The 10,591-nt window shown below is 47.7% G+C and overlaps 1 pseudogene; it reads right to left on the bottom strand.

The window, feature by feature from the left end:
• Positions 1-9,469: 9,469 nt before the first annotated feature.
• LOC148109043 (thioredoxin domain-containing protein 17 pseudogene) lies at positions 9,470-9,866 on the bottom strand (annotated as a pseudogene).
• Between the last annotated feature and the right edge of the window lie 725 nt (positions 9,867-10,591).

The following is a 10,591-nucleotide window of genomic DNA, read 5'->3' as shown; positions in this document are numbered from 1 at the left end:
CTCCAAGCCAATTGTATAATGAAAATGAGGAATTGAAGTGCAAATATTTCTCTTTTATCCTCAAATTAGCTATCAGAATAAAATTTCATTGCATGTTGGTCCTGATGCCCTCAAAGTAACAGATATGTTTTATATTTAAAATACATTTGATATGCCTCATAAAGTAAGTGGTAGACATCAAGGATATGTGTTTGGAATTAGAAACTTGTGTGTGTGTGTGTGTGTGTGTGTGTGTGTGTGTGTGTGTATAACAAAAATATTAGCATTAGGCAATCTAAATAAGCCACCTGTAATAATAACAAAAATAGTGCCAATGATAATACTGATAATAATAGTAATAATAGCTCCTATTTATTGAATGTGTCTTATGGCCAAATGCCATGTTAAGTGCTATATAAATATTATACTATTCAAATTAATCTGCACATAAATCCTGAAGGAAGTACTGGATCTCTTATTTTAAGATAAGGAAACTGAGGATCAGAGAGGCTGACTAATTTGCCCAAGGTCACATAGCTGGTAATAGGCAGACATGGGCATTGCTGGGTGGTGAAAAAGGGCTGTGACAATGACAATAATGAGAAGCCCCCTGGGCCCCTGAGCAAGGAGGACCTGGGCAGCAGAATGAGGACGAGGCACCGTCAGGCAGAGGTGAATGAGCACACAGTTAGTGCCGGTGGGGACAGCCACCCCTGCAGCCACTTCTTCCTGACGCCATCCACCCTCCACTCTGGGAAGCAAGTGCACACCCACAGGAGAAAGGACAAGTCCGCAGAGAGAGAGAGAGTCCAAAATGTAGGTTTTGTGTACGAGTGGCTACTGCGCATGGCCACGTTGTCCTGTGACCGGACCCAGCCACTCCACCATTGCTCTGGGAGCTGACCGAGGTCTCAGGAAAGCACTCAGGGGCAAATGCTTCGTTTCCTTTGGCCTGAGGCATCTCATTCAATAAACTTGTTCCGTCACCAAAGAGGGACTAACAAAGATGCCTTCTCTTTCTCTACCTGTCCCAGAAACTAAGCTTTGCTAAGCCAGCACCACAGCCAGTGACAACAGGAGGTGGGAGGGGAGTTGTTGTTGATGCACACTTTGTGTGTGGCAGGACATTTCAGATTCTGCGTGGATCGTCGGTTCTCTACATCCCGCCATTGACCACACCGCTTTCCTGGTCTGCGGCGTCCACCTTCTTTTTCATGGAACCTGTGAGGTCCCATATAGAAATATGGTCACCTTACTGAAGTCTGAGTTAGTCGAAGTCATGATTCTTCATCTGAGGATAGCAATCTGGGGACATATTGTTCCTCTGGCCTCAAGCGGGAAATCACAGTACAGACACTGAGTCAGCACTGCTCCCCTCAGAGGCCACGGCCGGCCATCCTTTTCTGTCAGCATGACTCACGGAGGATGTCCATCTTTTGGGTCTCTTGAGCTCTGCCCTGGGCACTTGCCAGGCATGTTTTTAGCAGGTTTGTCAAGCCTCGCTTCCTGCCCAGAGTCGCCCCTGAAACTTTGGCTTACCTCCTGTGATTTGGCTGGAGTCAGGAAGAACTAAACCTGGCATGGTGGCCCACTTCCCAAGTGCCCTCATTTCACAGGACATCCGGCTCTTTGTCTGCCTTCCTGACCAGGCCCCATGAAGTTGCTCATGAGCTCTACTGCCCAAAAACTCCCATTCCCTTCCCTCCAGTCCCTCTCGCTAGGAGCTAAAGGAGAGGGCAGAGACAGGTTTATAGCACTTTACTGGCAGTTGAGGATGTTAATTCATAGAATCCCTCTCTCCTCTTCATGAGGAAGAAACTAAAAGACTCAGTCGTCGGATAGAGACTAAAACGCCATTTGTACCACTGCTAAAGCCAGCACTGAGAACCCAGCTTGGGCGGCCGGCCCACATGACTTCTCATTTATCTAAAAGATGTTCTTGACCAGAGCAGCTGGACGATTCCAGGGCTGCATGCCCTCCCACTCCCAGGGGCAGAGTCTTCCTCAAGGGGCTTACACGGTGGAAAAGGACATGACGGAGGCAAAAAGAGGGACAGCAGGGAGGCCCCTTGAACCTCTTCCAACAGGCAATCATGAACCAGGCATCTGGCCTGACAGCAGGCATTGCTCTGGGGGCACAGGGAAGGGAGAAGAAAGAAGACAGAATGCAGCGATTTCCTTTCTATGTGGGAGAATGCAGAAGTTCCTAAATTGGTGGGCGGGGGGGGGGGGGACCCAGGGAAAGGAACAGCAATCACCAGCAATCCTTACGTCCCTCCACACGTCCAAGACTCGTATGGACAAGCAGTGAAAAGGCAGTGTAAGAACAGAAGGAAATATTAGAAATATGGAACATCCTGGGAAACAATTCAAAGATCCAAATGTCTGCTATCTTGTGGACAGTTTTTAAATTCCTGAACAGTATGCACCGTGACCTAAACACACGACGGTTACAGAGTAAGGAGGCAAGGGGAACAGTGGTTGACACGCTCAAGAATCAAACTCTATTCTGAGAACTACACCTTTCGTGAATTTTGCTGAGGCTGGAGTATTTTTGTAATGACCGATGCTTTTTATGACAGCAGTTAAGAGCCTCATGGAATGTAAACTTAGATCGTATTTTCATTATTCAAGTAGCTTAGGATTTTAAAATTGCTAAAATAACCAGATTCACCATTTTTTTGCCATATGGCACTCTCAATTTCCTTTGAGAACGCTGGGAGTTTGAAGTGGCATTGTCAGGTCAAAGGGAAATCTTACACCTTGGACAAAATAGCCAGTGATCTCATATCAGGAGCTGCCAACCACTCCCACCAATGAGAGGACTTCCTTCGTGCGCAAGGAAATCACAGATTTTGTATAGTAGGAGAACAGGAGAGTGGAATCGAGCCAGTCTTCAACAGTGTGTGCTCGCAGGCTTCCCTGGAGCGGCTCTAACAAGGCCACACAAACTCTGGAGCTAAAAAGAACTTGTTTGGGACAGCTGGCTAATCTTCACGGATTAATCGGGTTGGAACCAACGTGAGAAGATAGAGACTTGGTAAGAATAGCAGTGCACACTTGACGCAGAATTGCCCATGAATACTATTCTTAAAAATACCTAGAGACTTAACATTTTTATAAAAATAACTTGGTATTCTTTGCATACAAGTGTGATCCATTCAAGGAGAAATTTATGGCCGCTCAGTCCCCCAGTGATCTCATAAAAATATGAATAGAGAGACATTTGTTTTTGAATATAGAGTAAAAGCTAGCACATCAAAGTGGAAACACTTTGCAAAGTTTTCCTCCCAGAATCAGCACAGCACTTTGAAAATGTGTCATATGCAGAGGGACTTTCTTATAATCTTAGAGGAAACAGAGGAAGAATTCAGGGTTTTGATTCCCATTGGGGAACGACAGACACAAAGTACATTCAAGCACACTGAAAGGGCGGGGCTCAGGAGACTCCATGTGCGTTACAAAGTAGACGTGCTCAGACGGACCCCTGGATGATTACACGTCCACGATCACACTGCGAACGATTTCGGTGCTCAGCTTGCTGGGCTCTCTCTGCCCTTTGCTGACTTCGAGGAAGCCAGCAGTCATGGGGCGGCCAGGGGAGCCCCCCGCATCGAGGAACTGTGGGAGGCCTCCGAGAGCTGAGGGCTGCATCCAGCCAGCTAGAAGAAGAGGCGGATTCAAAGAACTGAATTCTGCCAACAACTGCGTGGGACTGGAAGTAGGTCCTGCCTCAGGTGAGTCTTGGGTGAGAACACGACTCTGGCCGACACCCTGTTTGCCACCTTGTAAGACCGTGAAGTGGAGAAGCCAGCAGCACCGAGCCTGTACTCCCGACTCACAGAAACCGGGAGACAACGCACGGGAGCTCTTTCAGGCTGCCAAGTTTGTGGAAATGTTGTTAGATGGCAGCAAAAAACCAATCTAATCTATTTCTCACGGTGGAAGAACGGTCAGTCATGCGTGTCAGAGGAAGTCCATGAAAAAGTCACGCGAGCAGACCGTAGCATGTACACCTCAAGTCCCAGAATGAGGGTCTAACTCCAAGCAGGACCTACTCACTGCAGAGACCGTGGAAGGAGAGACATCGGAAGTCTGCACACTCCTGTGGCAGGGCCCGCCGTGGAGCTACAGAGCTCTTTATGCCCTGAGAGACCAGACAATACTCTCCGACGTGTTCTCAGCACGCTTCGAGAGGACATTGGAAGACGTCCATTTTCCACATAGTTCTTATTAGACCAAAAAGATACCTTTAAAAATTAACCATAATGCAAATGTAGAAAGAGTTGGTACATCTTTCTCATTCCTTGCAAGGAAGGACAGACCAGAAAAACAGAAGTTCAAAGGTCACTATTTTTCTTCTTTGTTGGCAGCATAACATGATGTGGGGAAATGACACTTAACAGAGAAGAGAAATTACTTAAAGGACTTTTCTTCACCCTATTTTGTTTTCTGCCTCTGGAGCATGGCTTCTCCAGGTTCATGGTGCTGCCAGAACAAGGGGTCCTTTGGAGCAACCCAGTCCAGCGGAAGGGGCCCTCAACAGCCTCCTGTGACAGGGAGGGAGAGGGCGGAGGTACAGAGAGCCCTTCATCTCACCACCCCCCCCACAGGACAACAGAAAGCCAGGCTTCTCTCCCGACCTGAGGGAAGATGTGTTACAAAGCTTGATGGCTTTCAACTTCCAAATGAAAACCGGGACCTCTGATTTGTCAAGAGGCAACTACTCTGCTTGGAGAAGATCAGGCCGGATGTAATGGGAGGGAGAGTGGGGGAACTGACCCGATCGCCCTGATCAGAAGCAGCCTAAAGGTTGGGACGAGCTCTGCTAGCTCTTTGGAAGAGGAGGGTAACCGTTTTGAGCCTTGTCTGGAAACCAAAGTACAATCTCTCGCTCTAGGATGGCTCACAGGTCTCCGAGTTTCATGTTAGCTCGAACTGACTGGGAAGGACGGCCTGAGTGGGAAGTAGAGAAGGAGCTTGAAGTGGAATCAGCTAAGGAAGAATCCACTGGGAGGGAAGAGTGGTTTGGGGGTGTGGGGTGGGGGACCCTACACTTGGAAGCCAAGGGCCCAGCGAGCCAGGAGTGCGGAGCTCTGCCATGTGTCCGAGGACACGCGAGGACTACTCCCTCAAGTAGCCTTTCAGGAAGTCACCAAACTGCCTTCCAAATGATTTTTGTTTTAAGATTTTATTTATTCATTTGACAGAGAGAGACAAGCAGGGGGAGTGGGAGAGGAAGAAGCAGGCTCATAGCGGAGGAGCCTGATGTGGGGCTCGATCCCAGAACGCCAGGATCACGCCCTGAGCCGAAGGCAGACGCTTAACGACTGCGCCACCCAGGCGCCCCCTTCCAAATGAATTTAACCTCTGTTGAAAAACCCGCTTGTATTCAATGAACACCATCCAGGCTAAAAAACGACAGCTTTCCAAGCAGAGGAAGGCAGGGTGTTTTTGTGTTTGTTTTGCTTGTTTTATTTTCACAGATCACCCAGAAGTCCCCGGACATTTTTGGTATTTTATGAAGAATTCTCTCAGCATACAATTCTAAGCGAGATAATTTTCACTAACGTTTAGCAGCTTTAAGGAGCAGTTGGAATAAAATGCCATTTTAAAGCAAACCCAAAGCAGAAAATAGCATACTGCACTCGTGTATCAGAAGGGCTGCACACAGTCATTCAGAGATGCAATCGCAAGTTCTTTTCCAACATCGCCATTGGTCTAGCCACAAATTTACCTGATTTTCCACCTCCTATATGGCTCTAGGCATTTTGCCTTCTGTGGTAAGCTTCCAGAATAAAGCTGAGTTACCCACAATGGTAGCTAAACGTCTCCTTTTGCCTCATTGTGATAATACTTTACCTAAAATTTAGGAGAATAACCCACTGAAATGAATCTGTGACTTCCGTTAGTGTCCGCAGCTAATTCCCCTTCAGGTGGCCCCCGAACAACTGGGAGGGAGCAGCAAACTTTGTTGCCCTTTTTCTTATGTTGTTTTTTAAATGAAACGGTTTGGGATCGAAAAAGAAAGATTCCTATTGGCCTGTGCTTTCCTGTGTGTATTTCTGAAGGACTACCAACTACTCAGGTCTGGCTTTTCTGAGAACCCCGCCTCGTGCATTTTACACCGCAGGCCTCCGGGGAATGTTTCCGCGGCTCAGTGGAGCAAGGGAAAGAAAGGGAAGAGGCCAGCAATTACGAACGGATCGTGAATCATTTCCTGCAGCACAATGAGGTTTCTGGAATCCCTAGAGGGCCCGTCTACAGAGGCAGTTCCAAAGTCCTGGAGAAACAACCCCGTGTTTATGGTTTATCCCTTCAATAGAATCTTGTGAAGAAGGTAGCAGGAGCGTGTTCAACTTCAGGGAAAGCTATTCGTTAAGCGATGTTAATTATAAGCCTTTACCTGTAGGTTTGGATAGCAAAGGTGCAAATAAAACGAAAAGTCCGACAGGATGTATACCAAAGTAGTAGCACGGCCATTCCCAGGTTGAGATAGGAGTCTTCCTTTCTTCTTTCCCTCCCTTCCTCCTTCCTTCCTTTTCCCCCTCATCTGGAATTTTCTCAGGATTCCACAATCAGCCCTTATGATTTTTGGCATCCTCAGAAATGTGCGATGAGTTCTCTGGGTGCAGCTGAGTGGGTGTTCAGACCGTGAACCTCTTCCTGCTCCCGGGCTGGGACGGTGGGCTGCAAGGTCTCTGTAACTCTGTTACCCCCAGATCAGTCCTGGGGTCGAGTCATGGCGTGGGTGCCTATTATCCAAGTGGCTTTCGGAAATTTGGTTCCTCAGTGAGCCTCCGATTCCCTGTTTATAAGGTAATACTACCTGGCTCAGGGGCCGCAGTCAGCTGAGGGATCATCTATGAGGCCAGTGGGACAGCAAACGCCGAAGTGCGTGGCCACAGTCCGCGGGTGTGAGCTCTGACCCTCATCTCCTCGCTGTCGACACAGGAACGGGAGTCACGAGGACCCAAGCCCCGCGGCAGGACGGCTCCTCATGAGTGGGTTCAGGGCGTGTGGAGGTGTAGCATTCGTTTTTGACAGAAATGCTATTATCTACATCAATTCTGGGGCACCCGGGTGGCTCAGTGGTTGAGCCTCAGACTCTTGGTTTTGGCTCAGGTCGTGATCTCGGGTGGTGGGATCGAACCCCGCGTGGGCTCGGTGCTCACTGGGGAGTCTGCTTACCCCTCTCCTTCCCTCTCTGCTCCTGCCCCAGCTCCTGTGCACTCTCGCTCTCTCAAATAAATAGATGAAAATCTTAAAAAATAAATAAATTTTCCCCGTTGTTGCAACGATATCTTTATAGTTATCTTTTCCCTAATCCACTATTTAATCAAAAAGGCTTTCAGAAACACTAGCTGTGAACCATGAGCGAAGTGTTACAGAGGAGAACGTCTCTGACCTGACATGTAGCCAAAGGTAGTCTGACTACAGGGCTTGAGAATTACAGCACCGGGCGGGGGGCCGAGGAGCACATTGAAAGCCAGATTCTCTGAAAATCCCCAGGACGTCCCTGTGTGAAACTGGTCTTCTGCCTGGGGTTAGACAGGACACAACCATATTAATAAAGATTGCAACCCACAATTGCCCTTTGACAGTGAATTATTGACCCCAATAAAGAATATTAGCATAAATGAATAAGCTTCACTGCAAAAGGGAAAAAAAGTAAATGCATCTTGCTTGTTCTTCGTATGTCCATTCCACGCTCTCTCCCGATGCAGAGGTAAGTTCTTTTAAACTTAGAAACTATTGACAGAAGTCCTGAAAACATGTGCAAGGATAAGTAAGAAGTATAGTGTCCACCTACTTGACCACACAGATAAATGTTGGCAGCCCTGAGGATTTTATTTTTTTAAAGAAAAATTGCAGAAATTGTGCAATAAAAACTCCTAAATCCTTCACCTAGATGCACCAAATGTTAACGTTTGACCTCATTTGCTTTCTCACTCCATGTATTCATATATTTGCTGTTGCTGAACCGTTAGAGAGGAAGTTGTGAATCTTATTTTTTACGAGTCCTCCTACGTTCACCTAAAATTCGTTCCCCAAAAGGTAAAAAAACAGTTTGGAGCTTTCAGCAGCATTTGAAACTTCTCTGTTCAACATTTCGAACAGCTCGTAGGAGATCTGTTTACCATGGTGCTTTTCAAAGGCTGGCCCTGCCCCTTAAAGAGTCACTTCATCTTTGTCAAACTCCGTTTCCTCATCTGTTGCAGGAGGTGGTTTTATCTATCTCCTTGGGTCGCAGCGAGCATTAGGCTAAACATCATGGAAAATGCTTTATAAATTGTGCATTTTCTATGTGATCCCAAATATTATTAGTCACAGCACCAACGGAGTAACACCAACTCAGGTTCTCCTAATTAGGAATTAGCCCTAAAGCCATGTTGAACCTTCTCCGGGATTGACGGTGCCCGCGGCAGAGCTGGTGTCTGCACATGCTCAGTAAACCACTAGAGAAGGCAGGGGACCTCTGGGCATTGCCCTCGTCCAGAACCATCCCTAAAGCCGTGGTGCTCACACAGGAGTCGGCATCGGAATCGCTAGGGGCCATCAAAACCCAGACTGCGGGGCCCCACCTCTAGCACTCGAGTCCTAGATCCGGAGCGGGCCTGGGAATCTGCCTTCCTAACAAGTCCCCCGGTGGTGCCGGCGCTGCTGGTTCCCGGACCACACCTCGAGAACCCCGGGCTCTGAAGCGTGGCAAAGCGGGGCAGGTAGGTTTCCAGGGGTTTGCAGGTGGGGGGAAGCTAAGCTCTATAAAAAAAGCTTTATTCTCTTGAGTCGTGCTGTAAAGCACTTCTTGTACGTACAAACCACTCACGGACTCTTGCTAGACGTGGATTTTGCTTCATTAGTTTGGGGGCGGGCTCGTGATTCTGTTTCTGAAAGCACACAGGTGAAGCTTTTGCAGCGGGTCTGCTGACGACCCTTTGAGTAACAAGGCTGAAAAGCACAGCTCATGGCTCTGCATTTGACTTCCTCTAAAAAAGAACAAGAAAGGCTGTTCCCTATTTATTCCTAAATATCCCAAACTTCCTGCTCTCGGCCAGCAGCTCTGCAGAGCCTCTTCTTACTTGGATGGTGAGCTCAGCCCTGCAGGAACCAAGGTATGTTTGGTTGTTTTGTTTTAATTACATGACTTGATAATAGATTTAAATGGGTTTACAAAAGTACATACGATGCAAAAAGATAGGCGAAAAGTTTCTGCTCTGTGTGCGTAGCTCTTGCCGACCCAAGAGACGAAATGCCTTTGTGGGAGGAGTACTACTGACCCAGCATTTAAAACGCCCAGTGAATTGAATCATCACTCTTTTAACTTCACATAAAAGAAGACCATCCCTCAAATTTTGCATTTTTGGAGAGTTCATGAACATTTTAATAGCACTTTCTATTTAGGCATATACCATGTTTTAACTGATGATTGGTTGACTGCTAACGTGAATTCAAAGCAAGTATGCGGTTGCTTTTATAATGCAGCCGATCAGGACTGAAGACACGGTGGCCACCCCAAGTCTTCATCTTCAGAGAACAACATCTCCAGGAGGCTGGAAGACCCTCTGGTTCTACCAGTTTTTCAGCTGTTCCATAGTTAAGTAGTGTAGGCAGTACAGTGACTTTCAAGTTTTTTCTGAAGTCCTTCTTTGGATCTTTGCAATAAGTTTTTTCTCCTTCTGGGCAGTAGATGAACACGCATCCTTCACTCACCTGCCTCAGCCCCTCTCGCACAGCTGGTTCAGGGCGCACGTGGTCCGGGCACTAGCTCATCCTTCCAGTGCCCTTGGACCGGGTGGAGTAGGAGAACATGGTCTCACGTTGGGCTGTTCCTCGGCCCCGCTGAACTCCTCAGAGCCGGTCATGGTCATGCTCACCTACTCCGGGCGGGCCTTTGGGAGGCTGCACCATCCACCGTGGGCGTGGCCCCCCACATTTTGCATTTTGGATTGACGAGGGGCTGAGGCAGAAGATCTATTTCAGAGGTAAAACTATTAAAATGTGTCAATGATGTAGATACATAAAAGTAAGTTTTAAAAATGAGGCAGATTTCAAGGATTCATGGCCTTGATAAGATACTGCTTTCATTCGGAGAAGGGGTGATTAGCAATGGGGAGGCTTGGGGACGATAAATCATGAACTATAATTAATACAGTTGGACTTGGTAAATTTGGGGCTCCTTGGATTTTTCCAGTAATAGGTTGCAAATATGGGAGTGTGGCTCATGGAAGCCAAGGGAGACGGTTTCAAGGAAGTGGGTGCAGCGTAACCGTTGCCAAGTGCTTTCTGGTGCAGTGACGCGCGTGGATTGAATGGCGGGATATACACCATGATGAGCGGCCTCTGAAAAAACAGTTTTTATACAACAGTGAGTTCAAGTTCAGAGTTAGGGCGTGAGATGGTAGTGGTAGTAAGGCACTCTTTCTGGAGAGCGGGAAATGGAAGGAGTAGGGAAGTTTAATCTCGGGCCGCGGCGGGAATCACCTGGAGATCGTGTTCTAACACAGATGGCTGGACTCCAGCTCCAGAGCTCCCGATTCTGTGGTTGGGATACGGAGCCTGAGAATCTGCGCTTCTCGAACATTCCCAGCGCTGATGCCGCTAGGTCCGC

This window comes from Ursus americanus, chromosome 13, assembly GCF_024610735.1.
Source record: "Ursus americanus isolate L20-20 chromosome 13, mUrsAme1.1.p, whole genome shotgun sequence".
In the NCBI taxonomy this organism is placed as follows: domain Eukaryota; kingdom Metazoa; phylum Chordata; class Mammalia; order Carnivora; family Ursidae; genus Ursus; species Ursus americanus.
Note: the sequence above shows the minus strand (reverse complement) of the source record. Positions and strands in the feature narration are given on the sequence as shown.